We start from the raw sequence: 18,597 nt of genomic DNA on the forward strand, positions 1-18,597 counted from the left end.
ATGATGTGCTCACACGATAGAGTTATTGTAGTCTCCCTTGGAGCCTGGGTACAGTCTCAGAATTCTTCTCAACACAGAGCCCCAGAACACCACTTCTGATTATTTAGAACAAGCTGGCGAGATGCCCCTTATTAGCCATCCTGGATCTTTGTACTACGCAGTGGGAGGTCTTGGGGGTGATGGTGATGACAGCGATGGCAATTATAAGCACTTCCAAGTTTGTGACGGGCTCTCACAGATACTATTAGGTTTAATGAGATCGTTCTCTAAAAATGGAACAGATGAAATGCTGAAGTGTATAAGCTTTACTTACATTTGCCCAAACCCACGAATTATTTTCTTTAAATTTTTACACATTTCTCTGATACTTTTGGAAATTGAGAGAGGAAGCAGGACTTTTCCTGAGCTGCATTTTTAGGTCCCTTTATAGTAGACTGGGAGAAAGAATGGGACATTTCAGACACAGATAGAACCCCTGTGTCTCCTCCCTGCCCCTCAGCATGTGTTTGACTGTGACTGAGAGAACACTGGTTAAGGATACCACACAGCCCATCAAAAAGATAGTGCACAAATTGGTAGGCTGTAGAAACGCCAGGCCACATTGGGGACCTTCAAAAGTTGGGGGAGTCAAAGAATATTTGCCTCTTTGAGGCTGTTTGTGTAGACAGAGGCAGCAGCTGAGTTCAGTGGTGGAAGGAAGGAGCCAGGACCCGAAGCTGCCTCCATGCCTCACTGAATCTCTCTCAGAACCAGTCAATTAGAAGTGGCCATCTTTCCTAAAGTACGCTATTCAAGGAGACACTATTTGGTACATAAAAGCTTCTTTGTAAGCTGTAAACTGCTATGAAAATGTTAATAATGATTACTTTGTGGTATATTTGGCAGTATCAGTAAATAAGGCTTCTCTATGTTGTACTCCGTCTCTTTAAATAATTCTCAGAACATAATAAAAATACTACCCCTGTTGCCACAAGATTTAGCATCGGCTCAAATACAGTGTTATCTAAATGTATATGGGAAAAAAGATTTTTTCCTCTCAATTTCTCATTTTAAAAGACACAAACAATTCCTTTTCCAGCCCATCCTTTCCTCCCAAAAAATAGTTTCTTAATACAGCAGTGTATGCTGACCGATGTATCAAGCAATGGCCGTAAAACACCTGCATGTAGATTAATGGTGCCTGTGGTGTTTTCTTGGATAGCAACCTATACTCCCAGGGAGCTCAGGATGAACTAACAGCAAGTCTCTAAATATAGAAAACTTTTCTGCTTAAAATGACAGCCTGTTTATGTTTCAACAGATTAAGGTTTCATACCCTGGTTATTTCAGTTTCAAGTAGAGTACTCTGATATTTTAGCTCATATCTTTCTTGAGCTTCATATCATTCCCTTCACCAAGTTAGAACTAGTAACCTTAATTTACACATATTTATATAAACAAACTCCAGTGTATTCTAACCCTAAGGCTTAGAATAAAAAGACCTGGATTTAAATCTTGATAGAGCCATACCAAGCTATTTTTAGTCCCCCAGACACATTATAATAACATATGCCCCCATGAATTTGCTGTATCCCAGCTGCTTATACTTCCTTTGCCCCTCTTTCCATCTGGCTCATTTCTACTCATTCTTTAAGACTCTTTTTGGTGCCATGTCATCTTTGGAAACTTCTTTAACCTTCTTAGGGAGTGATAGAGCCTTTCATTTCATATTGGCACCCATGGCCTCCTTCAACTCTAACAGGTAGTGCTACAATCACCCAAATGTCTGCTTTCTTGACTATACTGAGAACTCTTTAAATCCAAACGCTGTCTTTTGTAGCCATAGAATGGCTGGAATTAGTAGATGATCAAAGTAGTCATTGAGTGAAAGAACATTTCTTTCAGACGTTTGAGTCTCTTTGAGGAACCTGTAGGTTAGAAAAAAATCTACATAGTTCAGATCCTTAGAAATTATTTCTGGTTAGACAGGACCAGGGAAGGACTGCTAAGAAGACTGCCTAGAATGTGTCCTTGTAAAACTGGGAGGGATTCATTTATTGAGGGTTATGCATTTCCCTCTTACCTGGGTTCTCTTAAAAATGTAAATTTTAGAGAAAGAGAGTAACAGATAAATCATTACACAAAAGATAAGGCCTTATAGTAGAAAGAACACTGGCTATGTGTAGTCTCAGATCTTCCCCTAACCTGACACAGAATCTTAGTCCTAAGAACTAGGCTATGGTGAATACTGCAGCTCTGCAGTTTCAATAATAAAGTCAATTACTTGGAGAGACAAGGCATATGATTAATTGATAAAACTATAAAATTCTCTTATAAATCTTGGGGTAATAGTAAAAGGGCATTCAAAAATAGGATGAGAAAAATTATTACAATTTAGAGGGGGTAAAGGGTACAAATGATTTCATTGGAAAATTATATTTGAAAAAAAATAGTCCTTATTGTTATTCACCAGCGATAGAGCCTATTATGCTTGAAAAATGCAATCCTGATATTGAGGCCCTTCCATGTTCCATGCTCCTTGGTTTCCAAATGAAACTAGCCAGAAGGAGATGGCTTCTAATCCCCATTCTTAATTGATAGTCTTGCCACGGACTGTGCTCTGAGTTTCCTAATTGTCTCAGGGAGGATTTGTTCAAATTTCCATGCCCAGACTGATGTCCAGATGCTTACAGCTTACAGCCAGCCCCTTCCATGTGCAATTTTGAGACAAAGTTGAGTATTATCATTAGTAATACCATGGAATGGGAACATTAAGACTCTTGGCACCCACCTCTCATTCATTTTCAAAGTCATGGGAGAGAGATTTACCTAAAGTCCTGCAGAGCTGCCTAAGCCCTCCATCTTCAGAGGGAGGCCGAATTGGTTTCTCTAATGCAGTATTCTATAGTGGAGATCTTAGAGGCAAGACTTTAGCCTCGACACCTGAGCCTCTGCTATAAGACTACCCATATTTCTTAGTTCTAGTAGCACTGACTAGCTTACATGTGTCAAAATATAACGATTAGAGCCTTATCCTCAAGGGAATGAGGAGGGGGATAATATAAGCCCTTTCTGGGGATGCAAAGGCTGAAAGGAGGAAGGTAAGAGGATTGCTTGTCTAGCCTAGACCCAGGGTCCTATATTCCAATTCCAGTCTCCTCTTACATCTCTCTCCCCTATTGAGAGAGACCTCACTGTCCCTCAAGTATGAGTCTTCTTTTCTCACCTTATTAGCTTTCAAAATGCTATCCCACTTACCTGAAATGCACTTCTCATTCCTTCCCATTTATTTAAGATCACTAAATCATCCAAGGGCTGGCACCCATTCCATCTTCTATGTGAAGTCCTCCCTGTTTCCTGAAATTAACAATCCACAAAGCCCCTCCTCTTCCATCTGGAATCTTTCATTTGGATAGTGTTTACCAAGGTCTTACTCTGTGCTGGGCACTGGGTCTGGTGTTAGTGATAAAATTGTGAGCAAATTAGACAAGCCTTTCTCTATCCGTCAGGAACTCTCAGTCTAGTGGGGTGGAAATAAATTAATTAGTTGCCAAATTATAGCTAATGCTAGTATTTATAATGTTTGCTGTGTTCCAAGAGCGTCAGGCCCAGGCATCAGGCCTGGGTGAGGGCGGAGCCGGTGATTGGGGGAAAATGGGGATCCCCTGTCCAGGCCTGAAGCCTGGGCCAAAGGCATCAGGCCTGGGCCAGGGGGGCCAACCCGACGATTGGTGTGAACTACAGAGGAAACACCTTTTCTGACCGCTCATTGGCTAAGCTCCCTGTATGCCACTGGTAATATTCTTAGTAACTTGGGTAATAAGGATCCAAAAAGGTGATCTAGGGTTTTCCGCCACACTCCCGGCGAAAAAAAACAAAGGTCCGCTGGTGGAGGGCTAAGAAATGTCATATCCTGCCCTAGCCGGTTTGGCTCAGTGGATAATGCCTTGGCCTGCCAATGGCAGGGTCTGGGTTCAATTCTGACCAAGGGCATGTACCTAGGTTGCAGGCTCCTCTCTGGCCGGGGCCCAGGTCAGAGCTCATGCAGGAGGCAACCAATCAAAGTGTTCCTCTCACTTTGATGTTTCTCTCTGTCTTTCCCTTTTTCTTCCACATTCTCTAAAAATAAATGGAAACATATCCTCAGGTGAGGATAAAAAAAATAATAAAGAAATTATTATTATATGAAAGACACATCTTGAAAATGCCTAAAGAAAGTTGTCATTTTTTCATGGTGAAGGGACTGGAGTCCGTGTTGATGAAAACACCTTGGTGGCTGCGGTGACTGGCAGTGGCTGCAGCAGCGGGGTGATGGGGCTGGTGCCTTCCCCTGATCAGCCCGGTCACCTCCCACAAAGGGAGGCCAGATTGTGGCTTAGGCCCGCTCCCCAAGGGGAGCAGGGAGTGGGCCTAAGCCATCACTAGGACATCCCCTGAGGGCTCCCACTATGTGAGAGGGGGCAGGCTGGGCTGAGGGATCCCTCCCCCCACCCCTGTGCAAGAATTTCATGCACTGGGCCCCTAGTATATATATATATATATATATATATATATATAAAGGCTAAGTGACTGTCTGACCATCAGACCTGCTGGTAGGTATGACGTACACTGAGCACCAGGGATAGACCCTCAACGCAGGAGCTGCTGAGCTGTGGTGACTTGGCAGCAGTGGTTCTCAGGTGATGCACCTCAGAACCAGAGATGAGGGAGCCCAATTCCTTGCAGGGCTGCACGATTCCACTTTCGGCTATGGGTTATGTTGTTGTTGGGGCACTGTTGGCCCCGAATCTGGTTTACTGCACACTTGCATTTGCATTCCACACCCTGTATGACAGCAACTTTGCAGAGTGCCCTCTGGCACTCCAGGACCCCTTGGGGGATGTCGGAGAGCTGGTTTCAGCCCGATGCCACAGGCCAGGCTGAGGGACCCTGCTCACTCCGCAGACGCCCTTCAAGCTGTGGCGCCACCCCAGGTGCAGCTGGTGGGGAGGGACCCTGGGAGGTTGGCTCCAGGGCATGTCCCACCCGTCTTTCCCAGTCCCACCCTGCTGGCCACCTTCTAATTAACTTCCTCTCAGTGTGCACAAATCTGTGCACTGGGTCACTAGTTAGAGTAATAAATTCAAGAATATTTTACTTGACTAGCACTCTAAAAATACTGCAGATAACCCAGTATTTTTAATCAGTTGTTTTCCAAAAGACAACTTATTAGTAAATTCTCAGAGAGTATCTGATTTTTGGCGTTGAAAGCAATAGACTCTTACACATTCAGTGTTGATAGTATACGTACATGCCAGCTTTTATGAAGGTGATTATCTGTAAAACAGGGCCATTTTTTAATAGACTAGCATATTCATTTGTTTTGATGGTGAGAAATGGAGATGCAGGAGGTGATACAAATGTGTGAGTTGTTTTGTTGTTATAACTATAATCAGAATCCTCTGAGTGAAAAACAAAATGAAATAAAACAAAGACAAACTTAGCTTCATTGGAGTGATGGGGAGATAAAAACTGCTGAGGGCCCATGTGCAGCGCAAGGCACTGAATTAAACAGAAGTCAAAGCTGCTCGAGCCTGGAGAGTGAGTGTTTGAAGGCCCAGGCAGGTAGTGGAAGGTGTGCATTTGTGGCCATCCTTTTATTTGTCATTGTGACACATCAGGTACCAAGTGAGACCCACTGATTTTTGTGTGTCACGAGAAATAGTTATTAACGGGAAAAAAAAATCTTTCAGGAAAGACATTTTCTTGGCACAGATATTTACAAGGAAGGTAATCCTATATAATAAAAGGCTAATATTCAAATTGACTGAATTGGGAACAACTGGTCGCTAAGATGCGCATTGATCTCCTGGTGGTCAGTGCACTCTCACAGGGGAAGCACTGCTCAGCCAGAAGCCGGGCTCATGACTGGCAAGCACAGCAGCGGTGATGGGAGCCTCTCCCACCTCCATGGCAGTGCTAAGGATGTCCAATTGCCAGCCTAAGCCATCAGTCAGACATCCCCCGAGGGCTCAGGGACCCCCCCTCCCTGAGTGCACGTATTTCATGCACTGGGTCTCTAGTGGCTGAATAGTGTTCATTTGCAAGGAAGGCCAGTCTTGCTTGAAATTAGTTGAGTTTTTGGTCTATGATGATGGCAGTATGTATAGCAAAATACCAATTTGCAAAAAAAAAATGTTCAGGATAGAGAGAGGCTATTAGAGAGGCTAATTTTTCATCTGAATTCCTTAAGGAAGGATTTATTTTTCTGTATTTGAAGAGGTAAACCTTTTATAAAATAGGTCCTGAAATTCCAAATTGTAAGTTGTTTTCTTCTAAATATCCTGTTATATAAGGCTTGGTTCAGATTCTTCTGGTCAACTGGATGAAACTATATTAATTGACATTTAATTGAAGGACCTGTTCTCTGTACATCAGACTGGATTGTTCTAAACCCAATTGATTAAATGGAACTGGTTTTACATGGTCTGCGTCTACACAGACAATGAGCAGTGAAGCATTAAGGAGAAAACCTAAATGACTACCCCTCCATGAAATATTCCATCACCCACTCCCTTAGCGCTACTACCAATAGCAATAAATTAATGTCTATCTCAATTTAACTGATTGGTTATCTGTGTTGTTTTATATCACAAGTCATTGATTCCCAATCACTAATGTCCTTAATCACAGAGGATCACATTCAGTATTATTGCTATTAGCTAAGGTTATTTTCCGGTGTTTTCAGAGAAAAGATATAAACAAACCATAGGGGCTAAAACGAACACTCTCATTTGACAAGTGAAGACTTGCCGGAAACTAAATATTTTGTTCAAACTTACACAGCCAGTTGGCAGGAGAGCCTAGACAAATTCTATTCTGCAACTCTTCCCCCTGCCTCGTGATGTTATTTTAAAGCACATTCCACCATTTTACTGTGATTGCCTTTCAGGGTCAGCAATCCTCACTGGGGAAAGATTTTCATCACATCTTTATTTGAGTTAAACTCACTGCTACACTTTAGTTTCTTTCCTAGGTGACCTGTAACAGCCCAAACCTAAAAGCAAACACCAGGAAATCATGACCCTCAAACTGAAATATCCAAACTTCATGTCCTCATTTAGTTCTTCTGTTTCCTTTAGGAACAATCCTACTTCTCAATGACTTCTAGCCAAGTCCACTGTAATGAGTGACATCTCCTGCCCCCTTAAGAAGTGCTTGTTTGACTATTGCTATTGGAAAGCCTATTTCTACATTCTGCTAGATGAAAAGCGAAGGTAGAGGAAGTCAATCTCCATTTGCAATTGATTCATTAGCTTGTTGATTTAATAAGTATTTGTTCCTTACTTTATGCCAGATAGGTGTGTAAGTTTTGGAAATATAGTAGTAGAATAAAAAAAAACCTCAGAAAATATTCCTGCTCTCATCAAGATAACATTCTAAGATGGAAGACATAAACCAAACCACTACTTAAATACATAATAGAGCTTCGAACTGAAGGGTCCCGGGTTCGATTCCGCCAAGGGCACCTGCCTGGGTTGCTGGCTCAATCCTCAGTAAGGGGCGTGCAGGAGGCAGCCAATCAATGATTCTCTCTCATTGATGTTTCTATCTCTCTCTCTCCCTCTCCTTTCCTCTCTGAAATCAATAAAAGCATATTAAAAAAAATAAATACATAATAGGTCAAGTGATGACAAGGGCTATGAAAACTTAGAAAGCAGGATAAAGAAACTGATAATAGCAGGAAGTACTAATTAGATAAGCCAGTCAGAGAAAGTCTCCCTAAGGATTCTGAGCAGAGGTACGTAGGCAGTGAGGCAATAATTTATGCAAACCTCTAGGGAAAAGGTGGAAATATTAAATGCTATAGCTATTTTGGAAAACAGTCTGGAAGGTCTTCAAATGGTTGAATGTAGAATTGCAATATGACTCAGCAAATCATTCCTAGGATATACTACGTAAGAGAGATGAAAACACGTCCACAGGGACAGTTCTACTCACATGTTTATGGTGATTTTGTTCATAAATAGCCCAAAGCTGAGAAGAACCCCAATGCCCATGAATGGGTGAATGCATAAACACAATGTTGTATATCCATGCAATGAATTATTGCATGTCCACAAAAAGGAAGGAAATATTGATACATGCTAAAACATGTATGAAACTTAAAAATATTGCACTAAGTAAAAGAAACCAATCACAAAAAACACATATTATATGATTCCATTTATATGAAATGGCCAGAAAGGCGATTCTATAGAGACAGAAAGTAAATCAGTGGTTGTGTAAGGTGGGATGGATGGGAGCACTTAGGGAGGGCCCTAAAGGTTATGGGGCTTCTTTTAGAAGTGATGAAATTTTCTAATACTGACTGTGGTGAAGACTGCATATATTTGTGACTATATTAAAGCCCATGCATTTGTGGTATAACAAGAAATATATTTGGTCTTTGTCCCTAGTGCCTGGCACATAACTCCGAAAACTCTTGGAATTCCCTAAATAATAGAAGTGGCATTCATAAGAAGCCCCTTTTCATCACATCTGAGTTTAGATGATTGGGTGGGGTGGGGGGCGCAGTTCTGGATAGCCTCAAGATGGGATTAGTCACCAGAAAGACCAAGTAATTAGGGTGTTGGGACTTCCAGTGTTACTCACTGCACTTAGGAACTTTCTTGACTTTGCCCTACATACCTCTTCATCTGACCGTTCATGTGTATCCTTGATAATATCCTTTATTATAGACGAGTGAAATAACCAAATGTTTTCCAGAGTTTTGTGAACTACTATAGCAAATTATCAAACCCAAGGAGAGAATTGTGGGAACCTTTGATTTATAGATGGGTAATCAGAAGTAGAGATAATAACCTAGACTTGCACTGGCACCTGAAGTTGGGGAACAGTCTTATGAGACTCAGCCCTTTAACGTGTGGGTTCTGGTGCTACCTCCAGAGAGGTAGTGTCAGAATTGAATTGTTGGATACTCACTTGGTGTCTGGAGACCTGAGATTGGTTGGTGGTGTTGCAAAACACCCTAGACATTGGATACTTCACATGAGTTACTTGTGTTGTATGTGAATTACATCTCAATAAAGCTGTTATTAACCCCCCCCCCCAAAACTAGAGAAGTTTGGTGCCACTATTTTGATTCATGCTCAGGCTGCAAAGTTTTGCACCATTAGTACAAATGTCAGTGCATTGAAAATATAATAATTTGATATTATTATGAAATTAAACACCTAGAAAGGTCTGAGGTTCTCCCAGGCATTACAGACAACATGGTGCCGGGGTCCAACCCCAGCAGGTCCAGGGGTCCCCAAAGGTGTGGATGGAGTCGGCGAAGAAGGAAGGACACGGAGACAGTGTTCAGTTGATCAGCAGCCTAGCCAGGATCTCCAGCCAGGATCTCCAGCCAAGTTCTGGTCTGGATCTCCAGCGAAGTTCTGCTGTTTATTGTTTTCTTACATCCGTATTTATACCAGTTGATTTTAATCCTGTCAATTTCTATTACAAAGGTTAGGGCGTTTCTTATCTCCATTCCAGGGAGTAAAGATTATGTAGCTTAAGCATGATTGTTTGTAGTGATTAACTACCCGCCTGGCACTTAGTTAAGGAGTTTCATCCCCTCCCTGACTTCAGGGAAAAATTCCTACCTGGGGAAACAACCTTTCTAGGAGAGGCATCCCCTCCCTGACTTCAGGGAAAAATTCCTACCTGGGGAAACAACCTTTCTCGGAGAGGTGACCTTGGTTAAAACACACAGCGCTAAGGGGAGCAAACATATTAGGAACAGTATGCTATATACGCCAGGTCCCTTGAAACACATGCTGTGCAGATGTTTCTTTCCTGCAGCGACTGTGTCAAGCAGCAAGGATGGACCGGCTTCCGGCAACATGGTTGAAGAGGATAAAAGTGTAGTTATACAGGGTGGAGCAAAAGTAGGTTTACTATGGTCTATATGCAAAGTTACACAATAAATAATAATACAAGAATAAACTCTGGCCCTAGCTGGTTTGGCTCAGTGGATAGAGCATTGGCCTGTGGACTGAAGGGTCCCGGGTTCAATTCCCATCAAGGGCTTATGGCTGGGTTGCAGTCTCAATCCCTAACAGGGGGTGTGCAGGAGGTAGCCAATAAATGATTTTCTCTCATCATTGATGTTTCTAGCTCCCTCTCCCTCTCCCTTCCTCTCTCTGAAACCTATAAAAATATATTTTGAAAAAGAATAAACTTTTTTTCTTGTACTCACAACTATAAATCTACTTTTGCCCCACCCTGTATAGAGCAGTATTCACATCATGCCATATCACACCTTCCCTGGAGAGAGCTCTATAAGCAAGGCTTCACTTGGATCTCATTCAAGGGTTTTGAATCTCTTAGAAAGCCAAAGGCCATCTTTATAAATTGTTTTCATCTACAGTATAGCCAAGTGTCATGGGTCTCATGAGAGGAAGATGAACAGATCTCTGGTGTATTTAATTTTCAATGTGGAATTGCACCAGTAACAATAAATACTGGTTATGAATAATCTATAACCCCTTACAAATCACTCTTTGGCTGCATCTCTGATTGCTTTGTTACAGGCAATAAACACTTGCAGACAGAAGACCTCAGATGCTTTCTAATCAAATAACAGAATCCTAAAAAGGTCACAACTGTAACTTATAAAAGCACTTTCTATTGGTTGTCACAAAAGGCAAGAAAAATCAAAATATGAGTGATTCCCTAGTCAGAAATGCCATCCAAACACAAGAATCAAAACCTCATTGCTTCAGAATGGGACAGCATTGGCAATAAGTAGGAAAAAGACAAATTTCTCCTGTGTCCTGGACCACCTTCTTACATTTGCAGTCTTTCATTTAGGTTTGAGAAATTAAAGTATATTCATGGGTGTGAGAATTCTGATCCCCATACTAACAAATGGAAGGCACCATCTTGCTATCAATCAGCTTAATAAAACAATTTGGCGCATGTCATATGGAATTTATGTACTTTTGTCAGTAATTTCCCCCAAGATATTACTCTCTGACCATTCATTGTGTGCAATTTTATCTGGGAGGTAGATCAAAGACAGGGTGGTACATTTGCTTGATCTTGAGGTCTGCAACTGTAAATCTCTCTCTCTTTCCCACGTCCAGTGTGGCTAGAGAGCAGCCCAGGCCCTGAGTAGGGGTGGCTGGGGATTGAGAAAATGAAAGAGACAGACACAGAGATGGAAGAAAAAAGCTGGGGCCGGGTGGGACCACTGTCCTGATGATGAGACAGAGACAGAGATTGTGACCCAGAGCCAATACAGCATATTTATTTTATACAGCAAAAAGCAGGAAGTTTTACTAAAAGTCAAGACAAAGGAGATTATTTGCATTCTTGGGTGGGCTGAGTCATATTCATTCCTGGTGCTTGGCTGGATTTAAATAACAAAACCCACGCCCTGGCACCTGGGCTGAAGGTTAAGCTGACAACACTCCTGCCTTTTGGCAAAATGTATTGCCAGGACAAGGCTTTGCCAACACCGCTGGCTTCAGCTGACAATCATTAAAGAAATGCCCATGTGCCTTCCCAGGTGCTCTCTACAGCAGCAGTTGCCAAAGTATATAGTTTTATTGGTGCACTTCCTGCCTTACCAGCCAGCTTTTCTACAATCTGTCACTTCACATTCCTTTATTCTTGGAATCCTTGTACCTCATTTGAACACTGATTGTTCAGGAATTAATATATAGAGAGAAGAGAAGTTGGCAAACTGAATGAAAATGTTCAGGAATTGAATGACCATGAAGGAATGGATTGAGATATTTCAAAGCCTCATTTGTCATACTAGTAGAAATATCAAGAAAGAAATAAAACAACAACAACAAAAAAACAGAGAAAAGTAGTAAAAACTAGAAAGAAAGGTGGAATACATACATAATATGAATTTCTAAAGATAACTATTTTTTGTCTGTTTTTTTAAAAAAAATTCAAAATTATACATTTAAATAGTCATGTAGTTCTCCAAGGCTTAATATGAAAACAATTTCTCTGCCCCTACAAGTTCCCACTTCCAATGGCAATGACTTTCAATCCTTTGTTGACCAAACGACCAGTTGACTGGTCGCTATGACGCACACTGACTACCAGGGGCCAGACGCTCAATGCAGGAGCTGCCCCCTGGTGGTCAGTGCACTCTCCTCCCCCCAGACTGGGTGAGATGGCCCTGATTGGCCCTGATGGCCAGTCAGGTGAAGGACCCCACCCGTGCACGAATTTGTGCACCAGCCCTCTAGTTTATGAATAACATGCATACCTAGCTACACTTTTTCTTTTTTTTGGTAATCATCATCAGGTATGTTTATTTTATTTTATTTTTTAAAAATAAATCTTTATTTTTCAGATTATTACAGTTGTTCCTCTTTTTCCCCCCATAGCTCCCCTCCACCTGGTTCCCACCCCACCCCCTGCCCTTACCCCCCACTGTCCTTGTCCATAGGTGTACGATTTTTGTCCAGTCTCTTCCCACACCCCCCACACCCCCTTCCTCCCGACAATTGTCAGTCCACTCCCTTTCTATGCCTCTGATTCTATTCTATTCAAATTTGTCAGATTTTTTATTCGCTTGATTTTTAGATTCACTTGTTGATAGATATGTATTTGTTGTCACTTTGTTGTTCATAATTTTTATCTTTACGTTTTTCTTCTTCCTCTTCATAAAGAATACCTTTCAGCATTACATATAATACTGGTTTGGTGGTGATGAACTCCTTTAGCTTTTTCTTATCTGTGAAGCTCTTTATCTGACCTTCAATTCTAAATGATAGCTTTGCTGGGTAGAGTAATCTTGGTTGTAGGTTCTTGCTATTCATCACTTTGAATATTTCTTGCCATTCCCTTATTGCCTGCATGGTTTCTGTTGAGAAATCAGCTGACAGTCGTATGGGTACTCCCTTGTAGGTAACTAACTGTTTTTCTCTTGCTGCTTTTAATATTCTCTCTTTGTCTTTTGCTTTTGGCATTTTAGTTATGATGTGTCTTGGTGTGGTCCTCTTTGGATTCCTTTTATTTGGGGTTCTCTGCACTTCCTGGACTTGTTAAGTCTATTTCTTTCACCCGGTAGGGGAAGTTTTCTGTAATTATTTCTTCAAATAGGTTTTCAATATCTTGCTCTCTCTCTTCTTCTGGCACCCCTATAATTCGGATGTTGGTATGCTTAAAGTTGTCCCAGAGGCTCCTTGCACTATCTTCACATTTTTGTATTCTTTTTTCCTTTTGCTTTTCCGGTTGGATGTTCTCTGCTTCTTCGTATTTCAAATCTTTGACTTGATTCTTGGGATCATCTAGTCTGCTGTTGGATCTCTGTATATTATTCTTTATTTCAGTCAGTGTATGATTAATTTCTAGTGGGTCCTTTTTCATATCCTTGAGGGTCTCACTATATTTCTTGGAGGTTTCTAGAAGATTCTTGAATAACCTTATAACCGTGGTTTTGAACTCTATATCCAATAGTTTGCTTTCCTCCATTTCTTTCATTTGTGATCTGTTTCTTTGTCTCCACATTTTGGCTGTTTCCCTGTGTTGATGGAGTGGCTTTGTGTGCTAGGTGTCCTATAGGGCTCAGTGGCTTAGCCTCCCTAATTACCTGAGGTGGACACTCTTGGTGCACCCCTTTGTGGGCTGTGTGCACAGTCTTATTGTAGTTAAGCCTTGATTGCTGTTGGTATCACTGGGAGGAATTGACCTCTAGACCAATTGGCTGTGAGGACCAGCTGTATCTACAATGGGAGAACTGCTGTGAAGGAGACACCTTTATGGGGCAGGGCTTGCTTTAGTGGGGCTTTGGTCCTCACTGAGTCTGCCCCCGAGTGTGTCTCTTATGGATGTGAAGAGTTGTAATATGGATGGTTTCACTATGACCACTGAGTAGACTGGCTCTTGGATCTCCAAGGAGGTGCAAAGTCAGCCACTGCCTAAGGCCACCCAGCAGGAGCTACAGAGAGATCTGAAGATTTCTCCTCTTTGTTTGGGGTTTGGAGGTGCCCAGATGGGGCGCAGCTGTGAAGTAATGCAGGCTGCTAATGAGACTTAGGCCTTCTTTTGGAAGCTCTGGGGTTCTCTGACCCAGCTACAGTTTGACAGGTTTTTAGGCAGAGAAAGCCCAGGCCATTCGTATAAAAAAGCCTCTGTACACAACTTGGGTGGGGCTGTAAACTGGGTGGGGTGGAGTCTCAGGGAATCACCAGGGTGGAGTAAACCACAGTGGCTGCCAGTCAGCTCTGCCTCAGAGCTGTACCGGGGTCTGTGTCCTGTGGCCCCGTGCAGGAATAATGACCGCTGCAAGCACCTCTGTGAGAAAGCCGCCCTCACATTCTGGCCTGATGCCAGACAGTACAGTTTCTCTCCGTATGAGTCTGGGTCCCCAAATTCTTGCCCGGAACTGGAGTTCAGAGCAGTTGGGAGCTTGTATCTCCCTCCCGATTGAAAAAGACAACAGCGTACCCAGCTGCCAGCCCCTCTTGCACGGGCCTCCGTACCTCCACACTTCCACACCTCTGCACCTCCTACCAGACTCAATGCGCTTTTCTCTTTCCTTCTAGTTGTAGAGTTTCCACTCAGCCAGCCTTCCCGGGGTTCTGGATGATATTCGTTTTGTCTTTTAGTAGTAGTTTTAATGTGGTTGTGCGTGGCAGCAAGTTCAGGTGTTTACCTATGCCGTCATCTTGGTTGTCTCCCCTAGCTACTTTTTGATTTATTAGTTTTAAGCATTAGCTATTTACTTCCTACTGTGTAAGATGAAAATGTAACTTTCTTTGATCTCTTCACTCTCTAGTCCACACATGTATATTTCCTGTACCTGGCTGCTGTATTCCTGGAATATTTATATCATAATTTTAGTAAATATATAGAATAATTTTCAGTGTTAATGAGAGAGAGAGAGAGAGAGACAGAGAGAAGAAGAAGAAGACGAAGAAGAAGAAGAAGGAGGAGGAAGAGGAGGAGGAGGAGGAGGAGGAGGAGGAGGAGGAGTAGGAGGAGGAGGAAGAGGAGGAGGAGGAGGAAGAGGAGGAGGAGGAGGAGGAGGAGGAGGAGGAGGAGGAGGAGGAAGAGGAGGAGGAGGAGGAAGAGGAGGAGAAAGTGGTAGAAGAGAGATGCCAGCTAGGCTCAGTTGTTCCAGCCTTCCAGCTGAGAGGTCAGACCTCTGAGTGACATCATCATGGATTTCCAGTTCCAGTCAAGCCCCTAAATGACTGCGGGTGCATAAAGGACTCCAGGTAATGCCTGTGGAAGAGTCACCCCCATTGAGCCCAGCCCAGGTTGCAAAATCATGAACCAATAACCAGGTGAAGCTACAATGGTTTGGAGTAATTTGCATGCTGAGTGGAAAAACTCAATAGAGAGGGGGAAAAATGTATGATACAGAGTGAAGATTCCTGAAATAGTAAAAAAGGGGGAGTATTAGAAGCTTGCAAAAAAAGAGGAAAAATATGAAATAGCTGTCTGTCAAAGATGCTACTTAAAATGCTACATGGAGAGAATATGGAAGGCCTAAGCAAGACAACAATGCTGGAATAGGGAGTTCTGAGAATAATTGTGAGGAGGCACCATCTACAGAAATTTGTAACTGATTAGATTCAGGGTTAAAGGAGAAGGGTGGAATACTGGATGACGGACAAGTTTCAGACTTGTGCAACCAAGTGGAGGTATTTTTATTCTCTGAGATGGAGCAAGAAAGCCCACTCATCCATTTTGGAAAAATTTGAATTCCATGTGTATTTCTTGCCTTGCTAGTATAATCATATCTAATACCTAGAGCACAACTTATTACCTATGATTAAGTGATTCTGAGTGTGAAAAGGAATTCAGCTGTAACTCCCTAGTGGGGAGCGTGGTCCTTTCCCAGGGGTGGTTAGCGCTGCTCCTCTGGGAACTGCAGAGAGCAGGAGCGGTCAGGGTGGAGCTTTGCCTGCAGGTCCAGGAAGTGGCTTGAAAGGAAAGCTCTTGGAATCTGGGCTCTTCGTCATTGTTGGGACCACTTTTTCCTTGACCGGGAAAGAAAGTTATGAAATGAAGACAAATCAAAGCTTGAAGCAGCGAAGCACCCTGTATTATAATCAAAACACATACGCATGTTAATACTATTTTACTTAACTCACTATATATTTTTGTTAGCTGTATATTTTTCATTTGATCTGCGCCTACCTCATAAATAACATTTAGATGGAAATCTCCGTTCTGCTGTTTACATGATTCCTCTGTAAATTTCTTCCCTTTTCTTTCGAGCCAGGAGCACAGCTGTCCCTGTGTGCATGCCAGGATCCCCTCCTGCTGGTTGGCGGTGCACCCTCCACAGGCTGCAGTGCCTCCCTCCCCGGGGGGAGCAGCTCACTTCACAGCTGTCCTGAGCCGGGCACCAGTCTCCGTGTGCCTCCAGAGAGGTGACAAACCTCTCAGATTTCTTCTCAGTCTGGCTGTCACCGAGGAGAGAGGGGCAATTTGTCTTAGTTTGTACTCATGTCTGTGTTTCCGAACCTTGGATCACCATATGGTGACCTGTAGGGTTAATAGAAACAATAACAAAACCTTCCTCATAATTCTAGGACTTAAAAACTGTTAGCACTGAACGTGGGTTTATTGGGAAAATGTGTAGATGGCGATGGCCACCGAGCTTCCCCGTAGACGGGTTGACAGCTCTTTCAACGGCAGAGGGACTGTTCTACCACTTTGAAGCCGCGTTGCCAGCTCAATCCACCAAAACAGCAGTGTGCCATGTTAGAAGCAAAAATACAAAGCTTAGGAAATGTTTACACACCGCTGGTAGCTCTTTCTTGCTATACATGTCATGCTATTTCCCCCACTTTTTATTGGCAAATATTATAATGATGTAACTTTTAAAATCAGTCAGATGTACTAATGGCCAACACTTTGCCAAGATTATTGGAGGAAAAATCAACTCCATCTGCATGGTCAGATAAAAGATGATAGATGAACAAATATAAAATCACAAAAAAATTAGAAACAGTTAAAAAAGTTGGCCATTCCAAAGATGCACACAAATCCATCTTTTTATTGGCAAGATCACCTGTTTGCATTTGCCATCTTATGGGATATTTCCCCCTCCCCCTCCCCCGCCTCTCTGTCTGACAATATTACCATGTGGTGCTGATACTGAGATAATTATATTTGTAACATCTTTTGGTCTCTCAGGATGCCAAACTATATGTTATATTAAATATTCTTATCCTGGGCCAAATTCATCAAGAAAAATAAAGGAGATGTTTCTCCTCTAGCTTTATCCAAGAAATGTAATTTCTATTTACTTCTAGGTGAAAGGCGCTAAAATAAAGGATGGCTCCTGTGATGAATTGTTTAATTTCAATATTTACAATAGCTGGCCCAGAGTTCAGGGAGAGAGCAGCACTGTTTATTATTTGTGAAGTCTCAATTTTTGGAAAATATTGATATTTTGTTATTTAAAATAACTATCCATTCTTGTTTTGAAGACTTTGCTCCTCTTCAACCTAATTACGTTCCTTTGCAGCTTTAAATGGAGAAAAGCTTTAGAATTTCAGCAGCCTCTTTTCTGACCTGCCTGGGGAGGGTTCAGCTATAAGGAGAGGATGCTATTTATCTGAATTTGAATGAATAAGAATGCCATTTACTTGTGAACACTTGAATAATAAGAAATGTCTTAGCATTATCTCTTTGATTAATCTTGCTCATCACTTGTGAATATACTACATGCACAATATGCAACTAAACACACTGCATTTAGTTTAATTGGAATTTGCTCAAAGAAGCACTTTTACTAGATGATTTTAAATGCACTCCTTGAATCTTTCAGTACTAGCTTCTAGGTTTTCAGGGCATGGGTTTGGGTGTGAGCAATGGTTCTTTTATATTCTTGGAAGCGAATGGGAGAAATTGATGGGCATTGTAAACCTTTTAGGGGAAGAGAGAAAAAGCTATAGAAGTAAGAGGGAATTGACTTATGTTCTTGCACCCAAGTTAGAGAGATATCAATGACATAGGAGCCTGCATCTTGAGTATATAACAAGTTAAGCAGGCTGTGGGTTTTTTGTGGTCATGGCTAACTGGAGAAAGAAAGTGCCAAGATACAGGGGCCACCAGGAGTTGTGGGTAGAGGTAGCTAATCCTGTAGTTCTGAGGTTTCCTGGCTGTTTGTGTTGTGTGTGAGGGTTCATCTAGGTAAGGCAAGCTTGTCTTAGTAGCTTGGTGATGTATTCCATACAGATTTTGTTGAATATAAAAGTTACTGTAAACAGCAAACCCAGAAAAGCATTCTCTGAGCAGGGAAAATTGTGCTTCTAAAATACTTACAGTCCAGCCCAAGAAAGGTACAAAGCATCAAAGATGGGGCAGGTGGAGGCTATTGCTTTTTAGATTGGGATGACACCAGCGTTTTCAGGGGCTCTTGGTGCTTCACTCACTTAATGTTTGGTGTAATAATTTTATGTTAGTTAAATTCTTAGTAAAATGGAGTTATAAATGCTTGACTGGTATAGATAACGGGCAAGAATGGGGACCGTGGTGACTAGTCACCTGGGAGGAAGCCTTTACTGTGGCTGAGGGTGATGATGGTAAGTTTTGTCCTTTAGAGGAAGGGATTTTCTGTGTTACCTCCACTTCCCATGTTCCTCCCCCCTCCTCTCT

Source organism: Myotis myotis, unplaced genomic scaffold (genome assembly GCF_014108235.1).
Source record: "Myotis myotis isolate mMyoMyo1 unplaced genomic scaffold, mMyoMyo1.p scaffold_m19_p_9, whole genome shotgun sequence".
In the NCBI taxonomy this organism is placed as follows: domain Eukaryota; kingdom Metazoa; phylum Chordata; class Mammalia; order Chiroptera; family Vespertilionidae; genus Myotis; species Myotis myotis.